At 57.2% G+C, this 25,565-nt stretch overlaps 1 protein-coding gene across 10 annotated transcripts in view; it reads left to right on the top strand.

Moving 5' to 3' along the window:
- The window catches only part of CEMIP (cell migration inducing hyaluronidase 1), a 111,787-nt gene that overhangs the window by 31,710 nt on the left and 54,512 nt on the right, over positions 1–25,565 (top strand). For 4 of the 10 annotated variants that reach the window (XM_053912650.1, XM_053912649.1, XM_053912652.2 and 1 more), the window contains one exon: positions 24,603–24,784. The exons of 3 other annotated variants lie outside the window; for them this stretch is intronic. The gene's annotated coding sequence lies outside the window, so the exon portion shown is untranslated. Of the gene's footprint in view, positions 1–9,982; positions 10,011–12,733; positions 12,753–17,266; positions 17,453–24,602; positions 24,785–25,565 lie in introns of those variants that run through there. 3 more of the 10 variants (XM_053912654.1, XM_053912655.1, XM_053912653.1) reach the window with 3 other exon arrangements.

Here is a 25,565-nt window from a genome sequence, read left to right as displayed (position 1 = left end):
CTTGCTTCAGGTTGGGCTGGGTCAAATGATGTTCTGGAACATTCTTCAACAGCTATTACCAGACAGCCTGAGTACAGTGGCTATCGAGTGACAGAGGGAGGAAGAGCAGTCAGCCCTCCAGACTACGACATCTCAGCTCGTGGGCCAATGCAGCAAACCTGTAACACAGGCGCGGGAGGGCTGAGCGCCCCATTCACAGACAGCGGCAGCCACCATGGGCCTGCTGGGTGCCAGCGGGCACTGCGCCTCTGTGCTGTGTGTGTGTGCAGTCTCACCTGATAACTCGCCCAGCAAACCTATGCTGGTGTTCCCTTCCCTTACCAATGGGGATGCCGAGGCTCGAGAGGTCCAGTGATGTGTTTGAGGACCCCCACGGGGGGTTAGCATGAAGCAGGATTAACATGCCCAATCCCCGACTCCCAGGCTGAAGACCTCTGCCTCGCCCTTGAGAAGCAGGCTCTATTTTCTCTTGTTTTTGGACATGTTAATAAGAATTTCCAGGACAGGGCTGGGCTGGGGCGGCCTCCATCTGACCTGTGCTCTGAACCATTCCAGAGCTGAAAGGTGGCCAAGCTGCAGCATCCAGGGCCAGGGTGCAGGTGGTGAGCAAGGCCACTGTGCCGCCCGCTAGCACCCAAGGAGCAAACAACAGCAGGACAGCCAGCATCTCCATCGGCTGTGTCCCACCAGGGCCAAGTTGCTGGCCACACAGCAGGCCGGGCCTCGGTGTCTCTTGCGTCAGAGGAGCGGCTGGACACAAGGGTTACTCCTCGGGCCGTAAGAATGCTTCCCCTTCCCCCTGTGAAGGGCCTGCAGACAGCCCCGCAGGAAGCTTCCCTCACCTGTTCCCAGCCAGACAGCTGAAACTAGGAGCAAAACACGCCATTGCAACCTGGGCTTCTTCCTCCGTTTGATGCACAGAGACTCACCTTTCAGACACTGTCTCTGGCACCACGTGGGAACGTCACCCCCTACGTGTCTCTCCTTTTCCCAGCAGCACCTTCCCATCGCTGTCTGTCCTTCACCGTCAAGCAAGCCCCTCCTGTGTGCTCTGTCCACCTGCCTCCTGTGTCACAGGGGAGTTCAGAACATACGTGACCCTGCCTCCCAAGACCTTACCTTTCACTCAGCGGTGTATTCTCTGCACAGCTGCGAGCTTTGCTCTATTTACAAATCTCATTTGCTGTCAAGTTACACTTGGGCTTTTTTGGTGTCTGCGTGGGGCTCTTCCTGCGTGGGGCTCTGTGCTCCCCCCAACCAGCCTTTTTGGGGCATCGTTATGTCCGTGGCCCTGGGTTCTGGGTGCTTCCAGGCTTTGGCTCAGCATGAGTGGAGGGCTACATAGTCTGGCCTGCTGAGCACCACGAACATCACGCAGCACTTCATGGTGACAGTGAGGGTATTCCAGGCTTGCAGTGTATAAACTGGTGGCTTCATGGCACAGCCGCCTGCTTGCTCAGGGTGAGATTGGCAGAGAACTAAGGCCTGACCTTGTGTTGTGGTCTCTTGGCTTCTAAGTCATGCAGGCCTCACATAACAGAGCACCTGGCTTTCGCTGATCTTACTAAGACATGCTATGTGCTGGTCATAGGTACAATTTGGCCAACAGAAGGAATGCTTTTGGTCTTGGTAGCTAGAATGCGGATGTCTGTAAGTGCGGCATTCCATCTCCAGGTGCTCCCCAGTGGGCCATAGTCTCTCTACTCCTGACCACCTTTCCCTCAAGCCTCCCTTCTTGTTTCCTACCTTCCTGTTCCCACATGGGCTTAAGTTTCCACCTCCTGCCTAACGTGCATTCTTATTTAATCATTATAATAACATTATGAAGATTATTTGGTAGATGAGGAAACCAAGGCCCACTTTGGAGGCCATGTATCTTGTCCAAACTGCCCTGGTGAGGAGCAGGACGAAGGGGTACCTAGTCTGTCCTGTGCCCAGCCCCTGCCCTCCCACCCACAGTGTGGCTCCTGGCACGCCTGTGTGCCTGTCGGGCACTGGTACTCTGTGCTGACCGGGGGTGGCTCTGACCTGGACCCCGGGCGGGGGGGAAGGGCACGGCCCCAGGGATGACTTTTTGTGTCTGCGCATCCGTGTGTCTGCCTATGTGGACGTCCTCCGCCGAGCGGCCAGGCCCCGCTGCACCTGCCCTGTGCTGGTGACACACGGTCCTGAGGGTCTGGCAGCTCGGCCTGGAGGGCTCTTCCTGTGGCAGCCCCATGCGGGCCGGCTTTCCGGTTCGGGCTGATGACTGGTCCGTGTTACACACGCCCATGCTCTTTTCTTTGTTCCACATTCCTGTTTACCATTTACTCAACATTCTATAATTTAGTTTCTTTTATATTCCTCTGCTGGCACAAACCCCTCTCCACCTTCCTGCTGTAATTACTGGGATGAGCGATTACAGCTCCTGTAATAGCCTGTGCTCAGTTTTTGTCTCTTGCAGCGCAGGGCCAAGCCCAGCAGGGAGTAAGAGCCAGGACTGGGGTGTCCCTGAGGCATTCTCCCAGTTTATGAGCTGTAATTTCTCTGCCCCCCATCTGTTCTGCCATGGCCGAGGCTGGCCCAGGGCTCCGTGGAGCGACCTTATGGATGTCTGGTTTCTTTCCGGAGATTCCCAGCAGTTTATTTCTCCTGTATTGGAGGTCTGTGCTAACTGGAAACAAAAACAGCCATATTTGTTAGTTTTGTTAGCTGATTAGGAGCCTGTGGGCTGACTAAAGCTACTACCTAGCAAGGTGTGATGGACCCAGGGCACTGTTTCAAGCTGTGGTCGTGTGACAGGACTGCCCTGGTGTCTCTCTGAGGCGCATTTCCTCACCTGTAGAACAGCAGCACCATAGCTGCCTCGTACTCATTCAGTCCCTCAGCATTTGTGAGCGTTTGATGCATTTCTGTGCCAGGCCCAGGACCAGGCTCCCAGGAAGTTCATGTCTGGAGGAGGTAAATCAAGAGGTAGCTACAACACCAGGGCTGTGTTAGGTTTGAGAATCACTTATATAGGGTGCAATGACTCCACCTTCCAACCCAGAGGAAGGGGAGCTGTGGGAGACAGGCAGCTTCAGGAAAGTGACGGGGACCCTGGGGGCCCGTTTCCAGGTAGAAGGCGGGAGGAGCTTCCGAGGAGGTGCTGAGGCTTAGACAAGGCTGTGAACTGCAGACGCAGCACCAGCAAAAGCCATGGGGACAGAGGGGCTCAACAAGAGCAGCGGGGATGGACAAGGACGGGGAGCCCGTGAGGATGCCTTTCATGAAGTGTCCAAGGCTGTGAATGGATGGAGTGTGGTGAGTTCAGGAGACCACACCCTTTCTGAAACCTGCAACTCCTCTAGGCTCCTGGGCGGCACAGGATCTTGGCAAGGGGGCGGCTGCGTGTGTGGCCTGGGCTAGTCCTACCATTTCTGGAATCGAGCTGCAAGCAGTGGTCAGGAAAAATGACCTCTCTGAATGGGGGTCCCATGTAGACATAACCAACAGAGGGGCCCGTGAGCACCCCCAAAGCCCGGGCAGGAGCGTCGGGGGTCTCTGACAGGAGGCCTGTGGTGCTGGATGTTGTGAGGGTCCTATGCTGGGAGAGCGTCGGTGCCCAGGTGGACTGAGGCCTGTGGGCCTCAGGTGCAGCTGCTGGCCATGGGGCTGCTGCACGGGTGGCGATGCCACATGCCCCTCCCAGCCTTCCCTGTGGCTGCTCCAAGGGGGACAGGACCACCGGGAAAGGAGGACTGAGAGGCAGAGTGACAGCAGCCGGGTGAGACAGAGATAGAAAGAACTTGTTGGAATGGTTCCCGTCTATTGTCATTGAAATGGCTCTGTTTTCAGCATCATCTGCTCCGCCACAAGGGCCAAGAATGTGTCTGCAGAAGCAGCTACCCCTGCCTGCGTGCACAGGGCAGTGTGTTGGCGGGTCTGCTTTTGTTTGGCAAAATCGGGTTCAGAAGCTTTGCCCTTCCCATATTTAGCAACGTATCCATGGTGCGAACTTACATCCGTACAGTCACAGCCAGGAGTAATCCACTCTTTGATCTGGGTTGGCTGTTAGTCCCTCCTCTCACCCTGCCTCAGGTTTCTGAAGCATTGTTTAAAATAGACTCTGTGTGCATGCATGTGTGTGGCTTCTGACAGTGCTGTTACTTTTTTAAAACAGGGATCTCTGTGCATTTTGTAAGATTATGTTTCTTGGTCTAAAGAAATAGTTGAATCCTCCTTGCAGAGAGCGAGGGCACCCACGTTTCCTAGCCTGGTGTTCATTGTGCTGGGCAGTGCAGCTCCGCCCTCCCCGGTCCTGTTCGTGTCTTTCCCTGTGGCCACGTGAACCTTCTGTAAGTCCCCTCCCCCGCCGTTCACCCTGCCTTTGCTCCTACCGTTCCCTCTGCCTGGAATGCCCTTTGTCACAGCCGAACACTGATCTTTTGAGGCCCCGACCAAGTGTTCCTGGAGTGCCCCATCCCCTCCATGTCTCCTGGCATTCTCCTCACTCCATCCGTCCTTGCATTTGTCACTCTGTATAGGGGTCTGTTGTGTTCTAGTCTGCCCCTGCAGCAGAGGGTGGGATGGGGCATGTTGACAAAGATTCACTCATTCATTCATTCATTCACTTACGAGCCATATTCTGAGACCCTTCTAGATGCCAGCCCCTGTGCTGGCTCTTGGGGAAACAGAAGCATGCACCCCACCCTCTAAAAGCTCGCAAACACACAGACAGCTGCCGTACATGTCGTCCAGCTGCTGATTCAGGAGGGCACAGAAGATGGGCCTCCCAGCACAGGACCTGGCGTGAAGGCTGGCTGGGCAATATCAGGGATGGCTTCCTGGAGAAGGTGGCACCAGTGCCACATCTTGAAGGATGACTAGGAATTTTTAGGCAGAGAAGTGGGGGGTATCTGCTGTCCATAGATACCTTGGTCATGCACAGGCAGGACAGGAGCTCAGTCAGGATTTGCTCAACTGTGACATTTGAAATGTATGGGCCTGGGCAGCCAATCATGCTTTTCTGGCCCGTAAAAGGGGCCAGCTTGTCTCGAGCAGGTGGAATCCGCTTGCCTGTCTTTGCCTGGTCTGAATCCACAGGGTGTCCACAGAGCCTGGAAACAGATAAGACGATTTTATTGTTTACAGCAGGGGTGTCAAACTCATTTTCCCCAGGGGCCACATCAGCCTCACAGTTGCCTTCAAAGGGCTGAATGTAATTTCAACTCCTTCACAGTTAAGGAGTAGTTGCATTTACACAGTCCTAAAATTATTTTGGCCCTTCGAAGGCAACCACGAGGCTGATGTGGCCCCCGGCAAACATGAGTTTGACAGCCCTGCTCTACAGATTGGAGATGTCTGTGAAGACACTGTGGACCTGTGGGCACCCTGGGTTTCCCACGGGTCCCCCTTCCTTCAGGACCTTGGGGCGTGGAGGTGCACCCATTGTGGTCTCCCTTCTCCACAACTTCTCCCTTCTCCCTTCTCATCCTCCGAGCCTCACTGCTGGCCACAGCTGGCCCACACAGGTCAGGGCCTGGCCCCGACTGGAACCAGGGAGTTTTTGTTTTCAAAAAATAAAATAAAATTTAGGCAAAAATGGAAAGAGCTACATAATCACTTTTAAGTGTCCTTTTAAAATGTGAAGTTCTTTGTTGGTTGGGAAACATCAAAACAGGTCATGTCTAACTCGGTGTGCTCGTAAAAGAGGCTCACACTTGATATATTTAGAGAGGAGACAGAGGCGATTTTTTGTATTAGGTATTTCTCTATTTTTCTTTTTAAACCAAAGAGAGCCTGGAAAATTCCTCCACCCTCTCCACTGCTGGTATGTTTTTCTGGCCTCACGATGCCGGTCCAGCTGTCTGTTTCCCAAATTGAGGAGTCAAATACGCCAAGCTTTGTTTGACCTTGAGTACTGCTGCTCTCTTTACGAGAGAGAAGGCATCTTTTCCGGTCTGGTGTTAGTAGAGGGCCGCGGAGGGCAGTGCTCCCAAGAGGAGAAAAGGTCCTTCTCTGTGGCGAGTTGTGGCAGGAAAGAAGAAAATTGTTTTTGCCAACCTCTAGCTACCTCTGACGGTTGTCTCTGTTTTTTTGTCCTTTGCACTAAAAGTGTTCAGGAGCATGGCAGAAATGTTGCTGAGGGTGTCACGGGAAGGAGGGTTCCGTGACACAGGCCTTGTGGAAGACAGCCTGTTGTTAGCATATCTGCTCTGTGGCCCCGACTCCTCAGCGTGCAGCCTGCCAGGGCCTTTCTCTCTCCCACTCCTCCATCCAATCCACTCGCCTCCCCTTGTAGTTGGTCTGGTGTCGCCTTTCATTTTCACTTTGCCACATTTTCACTTTCCAACCAGCAGGGTTTTCAGCAAAGGGCTGTTACCTGGACTGTGGCCTTGGGAAGTTCTAAGTCATGTTTTTATGACAAGCCCAAATAAGAGGATAGATTGTAGGGATTAAGCTGAAAAGTCGTGGAGGAATTTCTGAGCCCTATTCTAGAATGGTTATTTCCACTTTATCCCAACCCCCTGCCCCCTCCTCCAGGGCTGGCCCAGGAATCACCATCCCCTTCCTTGGGGACAGACCCAGCAGTCCCTCTCTCCCTGCAGCCCTCAGCTGGATGAGGTCTAAGGGACAGGTGGAGTTGACAGCCGGGCCCCTCAGGAACCTGGGCCTGTGTTGCGGGCTTTGTGTCGTAGAAACAGCAGAATGTTGACCAGACACTTGGAGGTGCTGCAGGTCGGGGCCGGGGGTGCTGCACCAGACCCAGGCCTGACAGGACAGGTGGGTGTGCAGATGGAAGGGACAGAGAGAAGGGGGGGCTGTATTTAATGAGGGCAGGGGGTATCCCAGGCTCCTTGGAAGAGGCATCGCAATGGTGAGGCCTAAGAAAATATTAGCATGTCTCTCAGCCAGCCTGGCCCAGAGCTTGTCCCATAGACCCATAGGTTCTTCCTCATCTTGGTCCCGGCAACCCCCACAAGAGGTTTTGGAGCCCAGGAGATGAAGGGTCGCCCCGGCTCACACAGCAAACTTGGCTGCAGTGCAGAGGCCCAGTGGCAGTCCTGTCACTCCCCAGGAGCTGCTGCTGCCCTGCTGGAACTCTTGTGCCAGACGCTGCCCAACCACGTCTTCCTCCTTCCCATCTGCCTTCCATCAGGAGGAAGTGCCTGGATGTGCCCAAGCATCGAAACCGAGCATTCCTGTCTTTATTTTGGGGCCTTGTTAGTGCTCATTTGATTTCATTCACGGTGCCAGCTGGCGGGAGCAGTGTATGGTGTAGACATGGAGGTTGCTAATGTGCCCCGCCTACCCCCGGCGGTTCACCAGAGCCCAGGACCATCCCCGTGCACAGTGGTCCCTCACTGCCCTTGTCTGCGCTCCCCATCCGGCCTGCCGCCCTCTCTGCACACTTGTCCCGGTGAGAAAGCGCGTTCTCCCACTGAGCCGTCAGCCGTGGCTCCCATCTCGGCCCCTCCCACTGGTCCTACGTGCTGCTCTGCGCTGCGGCAGCTGCAGCCTTACCCCATCATTCTGTGCCCCAGACTCTCTGCTTGTCCCAGTCCTGCCCTTGGTCCAAGGCCAGGTGCAGTGCCTGGTCCCCTCCTGCTCAGGTACCCTCGATTGCACAGAACTCCCTGGCATGTCTTCTGGTCCCTCTAAGAAGCCCTCTTCCTTTGGCCTTTCTCTGTGGTTCTGATGCCCTCATTCGTGGGGAAGCTCATTGGGGCAAAATCCCCCCGCAACTTATTCTTGTGTTCCTAGGACAGAGAACCTCCAACATATACTTTCAGTCAATGGTAACCAGTGTTCATTCAGCTCTTTGCAGTCCGGGTAGTTCCTCCTTCAGATGTGAAGTGTCATTCCCGTTTTACAGAGGAGTACACTGAGGTTCCGACAGGTGGGGCAACGTGCTTTCAGGGACTCAGATGGATGGAGCGAGCCACGTCATGACCCTGGGTCGGCCTGACTTCAGCACGCTGCTGGCGCCCCAGCCCTGGCGCCCACAGGGCTCCGTGTGTATCCGGCCTCAGCCCTTGGGGGCTGGGCCTGCTCTCAGCTTCTGGGTTTGCAGTGCGGCCTCTGCTGGGCAGAATGTGGGGGTAGTGGGACTGGGTGGGGCTGAGGCCTCAGGGTCCTGGGAGAGGAAGAGAAGCAGCAGGTGGGGGTGGGGGTGGGGAACCACTTCACTGGGGTGACAGGCACCCGGACGCTCTTTCTCCTCCACAACAAGGCCCAGAGCCATGGGTGTGGAGTCTCCCTCTCCCAGTACTTGTCCATTCAGGCTTTCTGTTTGTCCAGCATCTGTGCTGCCTGATTGAAGTCCCGGGCCTGGTGCTAAACACGTCACATGTCTTCCTTCATCCTCTGCTAGGGAGGGACTCTTAACCCCATTACAGCTGAGGAAACAACCGTCAGGAGAGGAAGTGACCACCCCAGGTCACTAAGCTGGTACGGGCGGGGTTGGCTCTGGAAGATGAGTCTTTTTGGATTTCTTCCTCTCAAGAAGGTGAAGAGCAGAAAGGGGGTCCAGTGTCCAGAGGGCTTCAGACAGGGTCGGAGCTCCCCTGAAAGGGGTGTAGAAGGCTGTGTGGGATGTGGGGCTGTTATAGGGGAGGGGCTGCCAGGTGGGTGGGGGACATGATTCACAGGAGCTGGGGTCCCAGGTCAGCCAGGCCTATTCTGACCCCTCCTGGGCCTGACCCCATCAGTCTGTTGTCTGTGTTCCCCTAGGCACTGCCTGTAGGATGGTGGTGATGTAGCCACATGTTGCAATGTTTGTTTGGGTTTTCTGGAAGCTCCTTGAAGTTGGAATGGAAGGAATAGCTGCCTGGTGGTTCTGAGATGCCTCGCACCCCCCACAGGCCTGGCTCCTGCAGTGGCCTGAGGAGTAAACAGGCCGCACGGGGGCCACACTGCCCCATTGTGGGGGCACCAGCCTGAGGCGTGGGAGGCGGCCTCAGCCCTGCAGTGCCCAAGTGTTTGCCCAGGTGCCCTGGACAGCCAGCCTGGGCTGAGGGGGACTCCCAGGGGGTCCAGGCCAGGAAGCCAGGCGTGTCTTATGTTACACTGGAAATACCAGCAGGCTTCCTGGAGTGGACAGAGGCCAGTGGTCAAGAAAGCAGCGGGCTTGGCGACTGCCTGGCTCCCCACCGTGTGGCCACCATGCCTCAGCTCCATTAGCTCACAGAGCAGCTTTCTCTTCCTCAGCCACAAGTGGGGGGAGACCCTGGGGAACAGTGGGCTGCTGTCCCAGAACATGGGGTCATGGCCAGGGGCACCTTAGAGCCCTTCCCTTCTCGTCCTCTTGTCCTGTAGGGGGGTAGGCTGTGCCTGGTGAAGGGGCGGATGCAGCACACTCCCGCTGGCTGTGGCCTGAGTTGCTAGGTTTTTAGATTTTCTAGTGAAGTTGGAAATTCATATATTTGTTTGAAATTTCTCAATTTCTAAAATGCTTAAAAATGCTATGCAGGCTGAACTACACATCTGCAGGCCAGATATGGTCCCTAGGCTGCCAGTTACTGACCTCTGCTTGTGGCCTTCAGGGCTAAAGGCCACCAAAGCAAAGGATCCCCTTGCCCCTGATGGGATGGAGGTGGGATGCAGGGGAGGTATGAGTAGGACCCCTAAGTCCACAGGAAAGAAGGGCATAATCCTTCTTTATCCTCAGAAGGGTAGGGATTGTCCCAATTTTTGGTTCTCACCTGCCATCTTGGCAGGAGGGGAGGTCTGTGGTTTCCGGCCTGGGTCCTTGCTTGTCACCCAGGCATTGCGTTTGCTCTGGGCCTGGCCTCATTCTGGTGGCTCAGCCCACCAGGAGGCTCTTCCTCTCTCCCCCTTCTCGGCTAGGTCTACAGCTGATTCCCTCATAGGTCCTTGTGGCCACCAGAGCCCTCCCCTTAGGAGGTTTTGGCCAATGACAAGGCTGGGGGACAGTGGCTGACCAATCAGAGCAGTGGGCCATATTGGTGGGGATTAATGACAATATAGCCTAGGTAGAGGAAGCAGCTTTGGGGCCAGACAGACCTGGACTCAACTCATGCCTTTCCGTAAGTAGCTTTATGTCCTTGAGACTGTTATCCAAGCTTCCTGCAACTCTGTTTCTTCGTCTATAAAATGGGGATAGTGATTCCTTCTAGGGGGGCAGTGGGGAGGAGGTGCAATCAAATCCAAAGATGCGTGGAAAGTGCCAGCATAGTACCTGGCATACATCAAGAGCTAATCTGTCATGTAGTTGATTTCAAACTCTTTTTGACTTGAATTCCTCCCAGGAGATACAATGCCAGGTTCTAAACACCCAGCTGTATATATAAACACACTCTTGGAAGAGAAACCAGTCGGATGCCATCTGGGCATGTTTTATAGACGCATTTCCATTTCCTCTTCCACCTCAGTCTGTTTTAAACAAAGCCACAAGGGAGTGAAAGGCAATAAATGATGTGTAACGTGGCTGTGCACTCTTCTCCTACTGGGCCTTTCTGTAGCCACCAGGACCTTTGCTGTGGTCTCCCGTGGTTGCTGACTCAAATGGTCAAACATTTACCGAGCATAGAGCCATGCCCCATGCCCTCGAAGGGCTCCTGGGGAGGTTGGCAGACAGACAGACAGATGGTCATCCCAAGGGTGGAGAAAGGGAAGACTGTGGTGCTGGTGGGGCCTGCGGGTGGGGGAGAGATGGAGCAGAAGACCTGTAGAGGGAGGTGAGGCGGACCCAGTGGGATCTCAGGGAGCAGGCAGCAGGCCAAGCCAGCAGGAAACCCCCGTTCTTGGTGATTCAGTGGGGGCCACCGACTGAGAGGAAGAGTGGCAGAGACAAAGGTTGGCTGGTGAGAGGAGCCAAACCAGACTGTGCAGGGTGACCTTTGAAGTGTTGGTGGGACAGCAGGTGGAGCTACCCTCGAAGTGACCGTAGTGAACCCACTATGTGCTAGACACACATGGAATGTCTGAAGTGTTGTGTCTGATTTAATCTTCACAATGGCCCTGCGAGGGCAGGTGCCCCAATCACCTCCACTTTGCAGGGGAATATGCTGGGGGTCAGGAATGCCAAGGGAGTACCTGGTCCAAGGTCACACAGCTGGCAGGCAGGGTCTGGCTTGAGAGCCTGCCTTCTTGACCATTGGCTCACGTGTTTCTTCAACTGTCTACTGAGCGCGTACTACGGGGCTGGCACTGCTCAGGTGCTTCAGTTTGCTAGTCAGCAACACCTGCCTTCGCGTGAGTTGCATTCCACAGCACGCACTGTCTCTGCTCGGAGATGCTGAGTGTGTGGTGAGGGATCGGGCAGGGGCTGCAGGTGGGCGCTGCCCGCACATGGCCCCAGGGAAAGTAAGAACCCTCCCCTTATGTCGCAGATGGGGAAAGTGAGGCCAGGAGGATCCATTGCCCAAGGCTGCCCAGGGACTTCAGTGACAGAGCCAGGTGAGAACACAGCCCAGTGTCGGGCTTGCTTCTCCTGAGGCTCAGATCATTGACTCTTTCTGAGGCCTGCCCTTTGGGGAGCCGGCCTCACACAGCCCCTCCTAGGAAGGTGGGCACAGAGGAGGGTCCCCATGGCTGGAGCCAGCCTCCCTGGCATGCACACCCAGGCTCAGGAGCAGCTGGTCAGGGGTGTGGACTTCCTGCCCCTTCCCGGGGATGAGCTGCAGCTGCCTGCGCCCCCAGCCAGCTTGTGCCCCATCCCTGAGGGCTCAGGTTATCCTGGGGAGAGAGCTGGCAGAGCTGGGCCAGGAGCGAAGGCCATTCAAATTAGCCGCATGCCAGGGCGAGGGCAGGAGGGAGTGGAAACAGCTGCCGCCCTCGCCCGATCCAGCCAGGTGACGGCTTTGCCCGCTCCTTCCCCTCTGGGCCTTCTCTGTGGCTGATGCCTCTGCCGTGGGGGTGTGACCCTGAGCCCCACCCCTGGGCTGACTCACGGGCTGTGGCAGAGCCCAGGAATGTGGGCCCCTCGCAGCCAGCCGAGGCCCTTTTAAGCCTGTTGAACCTGACCACCTGCTGCCCGGGGGCTGGGCCCCAGCCAAATGGGGCTGCCCCACTTCCTGGGCCCCCACTGCTGCGCCAGGGATGTGCGGGGGACAGTGGGCAGCATGGACTGCCTGAGATCTCCAAATCTGCTGTCCAGGGTTCCCCAGATAGGAATCATGTGTGAAATGACTTTGAACTAATGTATGGATGAACTTGGAAAAGTTTTTTGGTGATAATCCATGATTTGACCATTATTAAAAGACACTAATATTAGAAGAGGACTACATTTAGAATTATAGTAAGCAAGTGTTGTGCTGCAGTTGGCATGTAATCATGGCATTAAAGAAACCCTGTCAGTGGCCCACAAATTAGTGAATTCGGGACATGCTGGCAGTCGCCTCCCTCCCCTATCCAGCTGTCTGGTCCCTGTCCCTGCCTCTTCCACAGGGCTTAGTCAGGGAGGGCAGGTGTGTGAGTGGAACCAACTTGGTCTGGTGTGTCCAGGACAGCTTTCTCAGCTCCACAGTGGCTTTGGTGGTGGCCTGGGATGGGGTGTGCAGGCTATAATGACATAGGAAGCCCTGTTGCTGAGCTAGCCACACTCAGCGGGCGCGGCAGGGTTACTGGGTGAGACTCAGGAGAACAGGAGGCGGCTGAGCTCTGGTGTCTGATGCAGGTGACCTGACAACTAGGGAGCCCAGCGGCTTTTCCGGGCCGCCTGCTCAGACTCCTCCGTCCAGTCTGGGTGGGCCTGCCCAGCCGGCTACACCTGTCTGACCCTGCCCTCCTTGGGTACTCCCTCCACTAACCCGCCACCCCGAAACCAGGTAAGGGACAGGTGCTTCCTTCCACACCCCACCCATCTAAGTCCTCACACACCGTGTGCTCTGGGCTGCACCAGCAGAAGAGGGAGGCGCAGACACCGGGGAGGACCGTCACGGACGTTTTCTCCTGCCCTCTGTGGTGTCCACCCCACGGGGTTCTGCTGCGCAGCTGGGCACCCCCACCCACCTCACAGACCCAGGCTCACGGTCGCTGTGTGGCTGGGGCTGGCGTTTGCCTGTTCACTTCTCCCTCTGTCAGCCAGGAGCAGGGACCCTTCTCACAGGTCTCAGTGTCCGAGGGGCTTCCCCTGCCCCTGCCTTCCCAGCCGACTTCTGCTGCTCAGTGTCTTGTGTTTTACTTAACATAACTTACTATGTCACTTGCAATTGTGCATTTGGCTTTGTCACTACCGGATAAACACTGGCCACACCAGGAAATTAAAAATGTCAAGAGGTTGGGGAACTCAGTGGTTTTGTTGAATGCTGGTTCCCCAGTGCCTGGCTCAGTGCTGGACTGTGGAAGGAAGGAGGCAGGAACTGAGGAAGGGAAGCAGGCTGGGAGGGAGGGACGAAGGGAAGGCTCTGGAGTGGGACATACAGCGATTTCCATTTGCATTCAGGTGCGTCCCAGGTGTGGGACCGTGAGTGCCTTTGGGGGTCACCTCCCTGTACACCTGTGCACCGTGGTCACTGAGCCCAGTTGCCTCTCCCCAAGAATCTCCTGCAGGGACAGAGGGGCCTTTATCCCCAAGACAGGGTCTTGGGGCTCTGCACCCCAACATGGCCCATGGGACGGGGGTGACCTTCAGACCTTTAAAGAGGAGAGGACCCAGAGGAAACAGAAAGTGGATTATTTGTCAGCAAGTCTGGGGAAAAACTGAGAGGAGGTCCTGTAGGGTCCTTCGTGGCCTGGGAGGGTCGAGGCGGATTCCTCCGGTTCTGGCGTCATCTCCGGCCCCCAGGAGCCTTTGTCCATCGAGAAGCCACCACTCTCACTCTGTGGCTCTGTGGAAGGGGCTGAGAGACTTGGTTCTGGAACGGCCAGGTCCCCAGCTGTCCCGCCCCTGCCCCAACACCTTGGGCTGGCTTTGCACAACCCACTCGGCACCTCGTAACACATTTACAGCCCTGTTGGCTCAGGAAAAGCTGGTGGGGAAGCAGAGCCTCTGTGTGCCAAGAGCTGAGCCCATGAGCCTTTTCTCCTTGGCCTGAGCTCAGGCAGTGGCGGCGTTCATAGGGAAAGAAGAAGTTAGTTTACACCTTGGGGTCATTCCTCCAACAAGCATCAGCAAGGAAGGAGGGAGACCTTCTCCTAATGTCCCAGGGAGGGAGAACCCTCAGGGAGCTGGCCAGCCTGGAGCCTGTGAGAGCAGAGGCCGAGTCAGCAGCTGCTGGTGGCAGGGAAAGAGGGGCACCTGACCGAGCAGGTGGTGGGCCTGGCTGGCAGCCAGGTGCTGGTGCTGGGCTGCCGGCCCCACATACTCCAGGCAGGGACTTCAAATGCTCTGACAGTTTGGCTGGCCCTAAGGGTGCAGCCTGCCCTCAAAGGGGAAGGGGCCCTTCAGGCGGAAAGAAGGGGTACGGGAAGCTGGTCCCCAGAAGCAGGTTTCCCCAGGCTCTGAAAGCAGGGCCAGGCCTGCAGTGTGGGGTACGGCTTCCTCAGAGGGACCTTCGTGGACTTTGCAGGGTCATGCCACTGAGTGTTCGTGCTCAGCCTCCTCCCAGTTGGTGTGTCACCTGATGAGTTCACACCCCTCCCTTGGCTTTGGGGCCCTCGTTACACTGTGACCACAGCCCACACCTCCCTGCTGACCTCGGGACCCACCCACACGACTGCCTGCTGCACACTGGCCCTTGGCCCCCACGGGCCCCTTGGCATCCCCAGATGCCCCTTGGCATCTCCAGGGCGGCGGGCACCTCCTGCCGGCTGGGAAATCTCACTGTTCTTATCCAGGGGCCCTCCCTGCACCCCAGCTGCTGACCCCTGAGTCCTGTGGCTCTTCATGCTTGCTCGCCCCCTTCACACACAGGGTGGGCTGCCTGTTCTGCAGGAACCCAGGAGGCCGTGGCAGGGCCGGTCCTCAGTGTTCACATAAGCTGGATGAGCAGGGGCGGGGAGGACCTGAAGGACAGGCAGGGTTTCTCTTCATTGGAACGTTGCCTGTGGTTAAGGAGAGTGACCAACAGAGAGATGGCGAGCGGGAGAGAGAAAGTTGATCATGAAGCAAGGGGACAAAATATGAATAGGTGGGAGGGGCCTCTGGGAGGAAGGGGTGCCGAGCAAGGACAGACACAGGCAGAGAGGTTGAGGTGTTTCTGGGAGAGTGGCCACAACTGATGGGAGGGCGCTGAGTGCAGTAACGGGAACAAGTCTGCCGGTGGTGGCGTAGGGAAGGGGCCTCATGGGGGCTTTGTCCATGACCGAAACGTGAAAGGGACGTGTCAGGGGAAGATGACGCTGGCAAGATGGGCTGGAGGGGGGGCAGTTGTGGTTGCCTGGGCAGGGGGTGGGCAGTGTGTGGACTGTGTCAGGGTCTGGGCTGGAGGTGCGGGAGGTGCACGGGAGCCTCGGTGGGCGTTGGCTGGCTGGCGATGGAAGGAGAAAGTGGCTGGCAATTCTCTATTGGTGTCACCTCTCACTTCTCCAAGGAGACAGGGCCTGAAGGTGGGGAGCAGCCCTGTGTTATTAGGGACTTTGCTGACCACAACAGCACAGGGGAGGGAGTGCTTTCTCCAGTGGCTGGCCCCGTCTGCTGGCTCCCTTCCTCCTCTGTCAGTGACAGGGTCTGTTGAGCCTAAAGGAGGTCTGGCTTGGGTCAGGTGCTCACCTGTGGACTAGTCGGCTAGGACAGCGCCTGGAGGCTGACACAGCTGGGGTCCCTCTGTGGGAGAGGAGAGGCCCACTGCCCCTCCACACAGGACCAGGGAGAGGTGGGGAGAGAAAGGACACCATCCACTGGGCCAGGGTCAGAGGGCTGGGGCAGTCTCAGTCTGGGTGAGGTTCTTGGTAGAGTTCAGGCAAGTCACTCGTTCACTGATCTCTTGGTGCGTTGATTCTGTTATTCACCCAAGAAGCCCTTGCTGAGTCCCTGTTCTGTGCGGGGCTCCGGACCAGGGATACAGAAGTGGGAAAGGGAAGGTTGCCTTCCCTCTGGTAGCTCTCATCCTCGTGTGGGAGACACCTGGAGTACAGTTCTGTAATGGGGACGGATGATGGCAGATGCTAGATAGAGATGGAAAGGAGGGAGAGAGCAGTGATTAATTCCTGTTGCAAATCCAGTAAAGGCCCCAGGATCTCTGCCAGCCTTGGCAGAGTGTAGTGTTCCCCAGGTAGCGATGCTAATCAAGCGCCTCCTTGGTGGAAGGAGCCACGTGCAGAGAGGCACAAACCACAGGAGGGACTGTGCAGGATGTTGGGAGGGGTCTTCTTGTGGTCTAGGGTGGCCAGGGTGTAGGTGAAAAGGTGGGTGGGGGGCAGTGGGTGGCCAGAAGTGAGGTTGGGTAGGCAGCCAGGGGCCACTTCATGAGGGACCGCAGGTGACATGAAAGGGCTCGGAGGGCGTAAGGTCTGCCCTGGAGGAAGACTCGTTGGGCTCAGTGCAGGGCAGGGGCCAGCAGGAGGAGGGGACTGGAGACAGCAACCGATCAGGAGGCCGCCACGAATGGTGGGAAGGCAGCACAGAGGCGCTGCGCTAGACCCAGGATTGGAAGGTGCCGGCACGGAGGAGGTCCTGCAGCACTTCTTACAGAGGGAGGGTTCGTGAGCAAGAGAAAAAGGAGGCCAAGTTTGGGGGCAGGAAGGGACACTTGTCTGAGAGTCCATGTGGTTCTCCAAAGGAGCCGTCCGTTCTGAAGAATAGCAGCGCAGCTGAGCAAAGATGAGTACTGGAAACCCAGCAGTGTTGGCCTGGAGGAGCCACACCACTCTCTGGTTTCGTGACCTTGGACAGTTAAACCACTCAACCTCTGGGACAGGGCGAGGCGTCAGCCAGATAGTCAGTAGCCCAAAGCCTGGTAGGTGGAAGGCACTTGATAAGTGTCATCTGAACCAGAGTCTGAACCTTTGGGGACGCACTGGCTGTTTTCGTCATGTATTTTTGGAAGTCGTAGAGGTGTGAATCACAGTGAGTAGCAGTGAGGGAGCTCGCTCCACGTTCAGGACTGCAGTTTGTTTTCATGTCTCAGAAAGCGTGCTGACTCAGCTTGCAGACATTTCCTCTGGCATCTCCATCTTTACACCCAACGTGTCTCCAAACACACCTATCCTCACTCAAAGCAGGGCTTCACCCCCGTGCGTTCATGCCACAGTGTCACAGTGTACTCAGGTGTCCTCATATGCCTGGGCCCTGGAGAGTGGCCAGACAGGGTGGTGCGTCCCTCTCTCCCTGTCCTGAGGGACGAGGAGGCTGAAGTGTGTGCACTGCTGAGTGTCTCTGGAAGCTGTTTACTTGGTTTTAACCTTGTCTTTGCTCCAACATGAATTGAATTGTAAACACATGGGAGGGGCTCCTGACAGGTGCCCAAATGGCTGAGCAAGCAAAATGCCACCAGGGGCCGGCAATCCCGTGCCTGTCTCCCTGAGTCCTGCTCCGCCCACCCTGCCCAGCCCGGGACACAGAGTGAGCCGCCCGTCATGTTCTCTGGCCTTAGGGAGTTCTGGTCACCAGAGATGGGGCTGTAGCCACCCAGCCCCTGAGAACAAGGTAGGAATCCCCTGGAACGGTGTGTTGTATCCAGGAGCTGCATGGCCAGCTAAGACCTTAGGAGAGAAGGGCTGGGCCACTCCTTGGGAGGCTGAAAACTAAGATTTTGTTGTTGTTGTTGCAAGTAATAGACACCAAATTGAGCTAAATTTAGCAAAATGGGGAGGAAAAAAAACCGAGCGTGGGGTTGGGGTTATTACGAGGACACAGTGTCTCCTAGAATCAAAGACACATGTAAAGCCAGGCCAGAAAGGACTGAAACTGGGAGAAAAACGCTCAGCTGCGTTTTGGACAGTTGTAGCTGCTGGTCCAATCAGTCTGGCCAAGGAGCCGGGGGTCCCGCCGAATAAGCGTGGTGCCAGGTGGCCACCTGGTTGCGGGGGAGGCCCCAGGGGGCTGCAGCACAGACTTGGGGCAGCAGTTCAGGCAGCCTCAGAACCTGGGGTCGTGGAAGCCCTGAGAAGGTCACGGACCCAACGCGAATGGCGTGGGTCTCACAGTGACATGTATGACCACTTAGGAAAGGGATCACTGCATCACGCATGGATGACAGATGCCAACATCCTGGTCTCTGTGCCCCCAGGGGCCCCTCCCAGACTCGGGGACAGCCGTGCACACAGGCAGGGCCAGGTAAGTGTGCCGGTCACATCGTAGGAGCGTGCGTTGTTGTGGTTCAAGATGGTTGAACATAAACGGTTCATAGTGTTCAACCCAACTCAAGACACCCGTACGTTGAGGGGAATTGGGACTAGCTTTGAATCCTCGCTATGGGAGCTTGAGCAAGTCACGGCTCCATGGCTTTGAAGGTCGCTCCCTGCTCCAAGGTGCTAGAAACATCACCTCCAGAGTTGGTACTAAGAGCCAGCTGGCAGCCAGAGGCAGGGAAAGGTGGGTTAGAGAGTTCTGGGTTCAGCTCCGAGCCGGGCGGCGTCCGGCAGGCCGTTGGTGACCAGCAGGGTCTGCTGCACGCTGATGGTGCCACCTCCCCTCTCAGCCAGCTCGCCCCCGTTTTATGGTGAAAGCTGAGGAATCAGTTTTTCCAGCTGAAGCCTCTGGAAGATCTTAGGCAACGCAGCCAGCTTGGGCTGAACTTGGGCCAGCATCCCGGGCCACAGCTCTGCTCAGCAAAGGAGACCAGAGCCTGAGGCGGGGGTTCTGCGCTGGCCAAGGCCCAGGCGTGGGCTGCAGCCCCGGGAGATCCGGCCAAAGGCCCAGGGGACTACTCCCTGGAATTCCATGTGCAGCAGCATCTGTTGGGCAGGAAGCCCAAGGCTGCTGTGTGCCCGATGTCCTGACTTCTCAGGGCAAGGCTCTCTCCAAAGCATTCCTCAGGCGTCCACTGCTTTGGCCAATCTGAGTCCGTTGCCGTGGTGCCCCTGCAGCGCGAGGTCTGATAATGAAAGGTGGCTCTTACAGAGCCCTTGCTCCGCCCGGGAGCCAGGCTCAGTGCGCTCTGTGCATCTCTCTCATTCCCTCCCAGCCCCCCTTCGCTAGCAGGAGACTCCCTCTCTGCCTTCTGAGCCTCACAGGCATCTTAGCCCAAAGGTGGAAGAAAAGTAATTTAGAACATTGAATGGCCACAAGATACTGCCATAAAACATGAAACCACTCCTATTTTAAAAATCACCCACGGAAATTTCCCAGAATGGCAGAGCCACTCAGAGGCGCCTCGAGGTTTAAACTCATGTCTTTGTAAATCAGCTCCTCTTAGCCAAGACAGTAACGTTTAGAACACTTTCTATCTGGGCCAGGGGCTCTGCCCATCACTCATACGCCACCTCATTATTCCTCACAAAGGCCACTGGAGGAAGGCTCTTCCTGATGAGGGACTGGGGCAGCTTTGCACGGTGCTGAGTGGTGGGGCTGGGACCCTGCCCCCAGAGCAATGTGGTCGGACCCCAAAACACACTGGGGAGAGAGAGCCTCACCGAGTAGACCGCACACGGGCTAATTTCATTTGTAGAAAGTTCTAGAACAGGCGAAGTGAATCTGCAGCATTGTTCTGATGTGTTTCAATGACCACCCCGAGAGCGTCAAGTCCGGCTAACAGACCCCTGAGAGCCGTGTGTTCCTTTATGTGCACATTTTGCCTCAAAAGGTTTTTAAAAATTAAATGAATAGTGAACTCCAGGTAATGACAGGCCTGCAGAGTCTTTAGGGAGAGGTGCGCAGGTTACTGCCATTTGCTGTGAGATACAGCCAGAGATTAAGGGTGATTTTTGAGTGGATAGGGGGTGAATGGATGTGACAGAATCTAGCAGAATGTGACTGGTGGCTTCCAGGTTGTGAGTAGGTTGGGGTTCACTGTGGGACTCTTCCAGCTTGGCTGTGTGTTTAAAACTGTTTGCAATGAACTGTCGGGGGGTGTGGGGGAAGCAATTATATAGAGTCATGGGGTCCCCTAGTGGTGAAGCAGGGGTCCCAGAGCTCAGGGCTGGCAGGTGAGCTGCTTCAAGCAGGGACCGTCACCCTTGTCTACCCCTGTCCCAGCCCTCGTGCCCAAGGTCACCCAGGACGCAGACCCACAACTCCCTTGTTTCCAGCTGCCCCTCCCCATCGGTTCATCCCAGCCCATTTCTTCCACAGATCACGGACTTGTGCTCCAAGGCCGGAGTCACACCTATGTGCAGGAATACAGGTGACTGACTCCAGACACAGGGCCCAGGGGCGCCCAGGGCAGCAAAACAGCTTTGGCAGGGCCCCCGCTGGGCCTCGCTGTCTGGAGGTGTATTGGAAGGAGTGGGAAGCCACAGTGGCTTCTACAAATAAATAACCCAGAGGAAGACAGGCCCCTCAGATCAAAGGAGGGCTGTGGCCCAAACGTGAACCCGGCAGGCGTGGGCTCTCAACTCCCAACTCCAATCTGCCGGGCAGAGGGAGGAGCAGGGAGAGCCTGTCTGTTGCACCAACACCCGTGTCTCTGCCCTTCCTGGGTCTGTGTGAGCCTGGGAACTGCCGCCAGAGGAACCGGAGCCGGGAGGTCAGCCATGCTCTCTGAACCACTGTGAGGCGGCCCCTGCCATTGCAGCCTCGCTTCCAGGCTCAGCAGGTGCCAGCAGGTTGGCCTCTGGAAATATCCCAGCACAGGGGCTCCCTCCTGGGCCACACACCTGCCCACTTCGGGCTCATGTGAGCTCTTTGGGGGCTGTTCCATGTCTGGTCTCATCCTGAGGTTGACAGCCCTCCTGTCAGGGCCACTGGGGGCCGGAGAGATGCAGAGACGCACAGAAGTCAGCGGGCCTGACTCCTCCAGCAGCAGGGGGACGATCAGGTTAGAGGTGCCTCAGAAGTGAAGTCCTCAGTGTGCCTCTGAGTCCCCGAGGCCTGCCAGGCAGCAGCTGCAGGCTCTCGGAGGTGCCGATGCTGCCGGGCCCCGGGCCGTACCCTGAGCAGCACCACCAGTGGCCACAGTATCGGCGCCTCCCCCGCCCATGGTGTCAGCAAATGGTGGCCAGTGAAGAAAGCCACCAGGACACTATGGAAGGCCTTGACAGAAAAGACTTCTTCAAACACAAGGGGGTGTCGGAAAAAAGCCTCTCTGGGAACAGGGCTTTTATGGAGACCTGAGGATCGGTGGAGTGGCAGGAGTGTTCCAGGCAGTAGGAACAGCAGGTGGAAAGGTCCTGGGGCAGAAGGGAGCTTGGCATCGTCAAGGAAATGGCAGAGAGGCCCACGTGGCAGGAACAGAGACTGCTGTGTGTGAAGCGGAGAGGGAGCCAGGCTGCACAGGGTCAGGGGGCGTTCTGACTTCACCCTCAGTGCGGTGGAGGGTTTCAGCAAACACGGTCCGTAACCCATGCTGCCTGGGGGTGGGAAGCAAGCAGCCTGCAAGGCGGTTCTTGCAGAATCTCACAAGAGTCTTTGACTGTGGTGGTAGCATTCCCCCTAACGTGGGTCCCCTTTCCCAAAGATGTGTGCTTGGGGGACCTGCTACCATTGGAGGCAGGAGGTTTCTTTGGCCTCCTGTGAAGCGACGTGAGGCCTTGATTAAAACGGACATTTTGAAAGCAAATAGACTTATAAGGAAAGTAACCTTCATCTCGTCTTTCCCTGGGGTGCCTCGTTAGTCAGGTTGTTTCCATAGTAAATATCAAAACACAACTCACATTGGCTCAAATGAAAAGGAATGTCATTGGCTTGTGGAGCTGGAGCGAGCAGGCACAGCACTAGCTTCAGGCGGAGTTGGATCTGGGCGCTCACGCATGGCCTCTCTTGGCCTCTGGGCTTGGTGTCCCTCTGTGTGCAGGCAGCCCCGTTCTCGGCTGGCCCTCTCAGGGACCCAGGCCTGCCAGCCCAGTGAGAGCCAGCCTCCCCCGCGGTTCCTCGCTGCCCCCTTTTCTTGTCTTCTGCCCAGTGACCATCCCTGAACCAATGACAGCAGCCAGGGGGTGAACCAAAGTCCTTGGCCCAGCTGGGTCCCTTGGCCACCTGGAGAGCCAAGGTGGGTGGCTTGGCCTCACCCGAACCCAAGCATGGGAGTGAGGGAGAAATGGCTGTCAGAGGAAGGGCGAGGTGCAGAAGGCAGGGCAGGGGAGCTGGGGAGCAGAGCCCACTGACGCCTGGGACTCCCCTGTTGACTCCATCTCCATGGAGTGTGCTCTCCCTCCGACCAGGACAACGGTCTCTTCTCTTAGGCAAAACTCGAACCGTGCCTGGCCCTTGCCTCTCCTGAAGACTCCAGGCCCGGGCCGGGGGCATGCAGTGGGCCTTTGTCCGGGGTCCTCCCTCCCAGAGGGAAGGGTGCCTCTAGTTCACAGAGCACAGGCAGGTGGGCTGTGTGTGAACATGCTCCTGCCTCTGACTGGCAGGGCCTGCGTCAGAGCCACCCACAGGTCACGATGTGCTGGTTAACTCTGGCTTGCTAGGCCCTGCCCTGGCCCAGTCCCTGGTCACAACTTCTGGGGTGGGGGTGTGAGGGTGGGGTCTGCATGCTTATCAACCTCTGCAGAGAAACCTTTCTGTCACAGTTTCCCTCTGTCTGTCTGTCTGTCTGTCTGTCTCTCTCCGTGAGATGGGTGCTTCTTCCCGCTGATCTGATGAGCTTTTCTCCAGAACTCCTAACCCGCAGGCACTCCTAGGTTACTTGTCCCTATTCTTTCCTGACTCCCACCTACCCAAACTGGACTGGAAGCTGGAGCCTTGGTGCAGTAGGCACTTACTAAATGTGGGATTACTTCCACCCCCGCAGACGCCTCGGGGCTGCGCTCCCAGTCCCTGCCCCTCCCTCCCCATCCCTGCCAGCAGCATCTTTGAGAAGCTATCTCCTGGTTCCCCCACCCTCCTGTCCACCTGCAGCCCCCAGGCACTCAGGGTGAAGTCCAGACTCCTCACCTTCGCCCCACAGACACTCCAGGAACTGGACCCTGCTCATCTTGGGCACCCTGGCTGTTGTTTAGCACTGATTCCGTGCTCTGTGATCCAGAGCCATGTGTGGGAATGAGCCCCGCCCCCACAAGGCAGGAGCCCCACGGTATGGAGAGTGGGTCCAAGGGGCTTTCAGGATCCCAGGGGAGTGAAGCAGGTCTCGCACTGGAGGGTGGGCAAGGGGACGGGGGCATTTTGCAGGCATCTTTCTAGAACCTCAGAAACAAGTAGGCCCACACAGGTCAACTTGAGGCCAGGACAAATGCCACTCCAACTGCTGAGGTTGGGGTTTTTAGTTAAAAACACAGTCTCTGGTATGTCCGTTTCCACAGTTGCCGCCCCAGCCAGCAGCGTGGGCATGGCCCGCTGGGAAGGTGGGCAGCCTGGCGGGGATGTGGGCGAGTCCGGCCTCTGACTCAGTCCTGGGAGGGGCTTCCCTTTGCAGCCGCTGAACTCTGGCGGGGGCACGGGCACTGACGGCTGGGCCTCTCCATCCCGGGTGGGGAGGACCTGCCTGCAGAGGTGCTCTGTCTTCTGCAGGTGATGCCTGGTAAAGCCTGGGTGGGAGCCAGGTCAGCGTGTCCTTGAAGTACCAGTCCCCAGGTCCCCTGGCAGGTGCACTGGCCAGACCCGTGGGCCCTGCAGGATCCCTCTGATGCACTGGGGGCCTGGCCAGCAGCTGTGGGGACGGCAGCGCAGCTCCTCTCCCTGCAGACGAGACAGCCCCCACTGTGGGGCAGTCCACGTGCCATGCTGGCAGTGGCAGCTCCTCCCCCTGGGTGCACAGAGGTGGAGCTCCACTAAGCCCTGGGAGGCAGACTGGGGTGATGGGGACTGTGGCTGTGACGTCTGGGGCCCTGGCAGTCATGGGGAGTCTCAGACACGCCTGGGGTGGGGTGGCCTTCCCACGTGAATAAGTGGTCAGAGGTGCCAAGCGTCTAGTGCCTGGGCACCAAGGGAGGGGACACTGGGACACTGGGGTTACCTCTCAGAGTGCAATCTCATTGCATCGCATGTTTCCAGAGGCTGCCCGTGGCCACTGAGGGGGAGGGTGGTGGAGAGAACGAACACGGAAGTCAGGGAGCAGCCCCCGCCCATCCATGGAGGCCTGGCAGGAAGAGGGCACACAGTGGGGACCTGGGCCCAATCTCTGCGCAAGGGCCAGAAGTGGTCACTTAGCCCTGGGCTCTGTGAACAGTCCCATGTTTTATCTCCCTCCTCTGTTCTTATGGGGGACTCTGTTTTGCTTGAGCTGTAGAGACAAGGGAAGCCCTCCTAGAAGGGAAAAGCCTTCCCTGTCCCTCTCCTTGTCCTCTGAAGTGCCAGGAGACCCCACCCCTCGGGCAGTCTTTCCAAAGAGAAGGTGGTGGCGTCCACCACACTCACAGTATCCAGGCAGAGCCTGTGCCCAGAGCTCAGTGTGGGCTGCATCATGTCACACTGGTGTGTTTTCTCCACTCTGTAAACACTGCCCTGTGGGGGCAGGTTTCCTGCGTCAAGGCCCAATGTCAAGCCTCTGAGAAAGCGTCTCTTGTTCAGCGGTGCCTCCTAACCAATGACGCAGTTCTACCAAGGTGTCAGTGGAGAGGCTGGAAGTCCTGTTTGCTATGTTGGTCTGAGGGTCCAAGGGACAAGGCAGCGAGCAGAAGGCAGGCGTGGGTGAGGCGGCACACCAACATCCGGGAGACCGTGGCACCCTGGGCTGCCCCTGTGCCACACATGCGTGTGTCCCTGCATCCCACCTGACAGCCCTGTAAGGCAGCTACAATTATTTCCCATTTCACAGATGAGGAAACTGAGGCTCAGCTTGTTCAATGGATGGCCGAGGTCACGCACAGCTCTGAAGTGGCAGGTCTGAGAGCGCCTTCGCATCTGTCCTGTGACGGAGCCCGAAGGCTTTGCGCTGGGCCAGCACTCTGCACCCTGCTCTCAGGAGGGACACCTCACTGGTGCGCAGCTGAACTGCAGGTGCTCATGCTTGGGTACTTGGGTACACAGCACTGTCCCCTGCAGGCTTGGGGACACGGGAGGCTGGACCCCAGCCCCTGACCCAGCAGGTAGGCAGGTCTGGAGTGGGCTGCGCTCCTGGTCAGGGAGACCAGTAGGAGAACTGGGCTCTGGGCTAAGCTGGAGCTCGAGTGTGGACCTTCTGACTGACCATCAGCACCCACCGGGGCTCTGACCCAGAGCAGTGTGTCCAACACAAGCTTCTGCAGCCCCGAAGCGTTCCAGGTGCCTGCGGCCCAGCCCCGTGGCTGCTGGCCAATGGCTACTGAGCACTGGAACTGTGTCTGTTGTGAGTGCACAACCAGATTTCTAATTTTGTCTGACTCTAATGAAATTTAAATGCACCCAACACACCACCTGTGACTGGCAGCTGCTGTATCAGACAGCAGAGCTTTTTAAACACCAAACAGAATATGATGCTTCCTTGCGGTGACACGACCTATCCCCGCGGTTAACCCCCAGTGAGAGTACCTCTTCCTTCGGAGGCATCACCTTAGCGGGAGGGTCATGCCCGTAGCTTCGCCAGTTGTGCCTGGTGTGTGGGGCAGTGCTGGGGTGAGAACCTTACCTCCCGTTCCCCCAGCCCTCCTGCGCAGGCACGTGCACGGGGCGCCAGGGCCACCTGTGCCCAGGGGGGCAGAGGGAAGCGTGGTTTCAGAGCTGCAGCGGTGAAGGCTGGGGAGCCACCAGCTAGTAGTAGCCAACTCAGGGTGCAATAGGAATTTGGGCCCGCAGCGTGGGC

The sequence above is a fragment of the Desmodus rotundus genome, chromosome 10 (genome assembly GCF_022682495.2).
Source record: "Desmodus rotundus isolate HL8 chromosome 10, HLdesRot8A.1, whole genome shotgun sequence".
NCBI lineage: Eukaryota > Metazoa > Chordata > Mammalia > Chiroptera > Phyllostomidae > Desmodus > Desmodus rotundus.
This window is presented reverse-complemented; position numbering and strand designations above follow the sequence as displayed.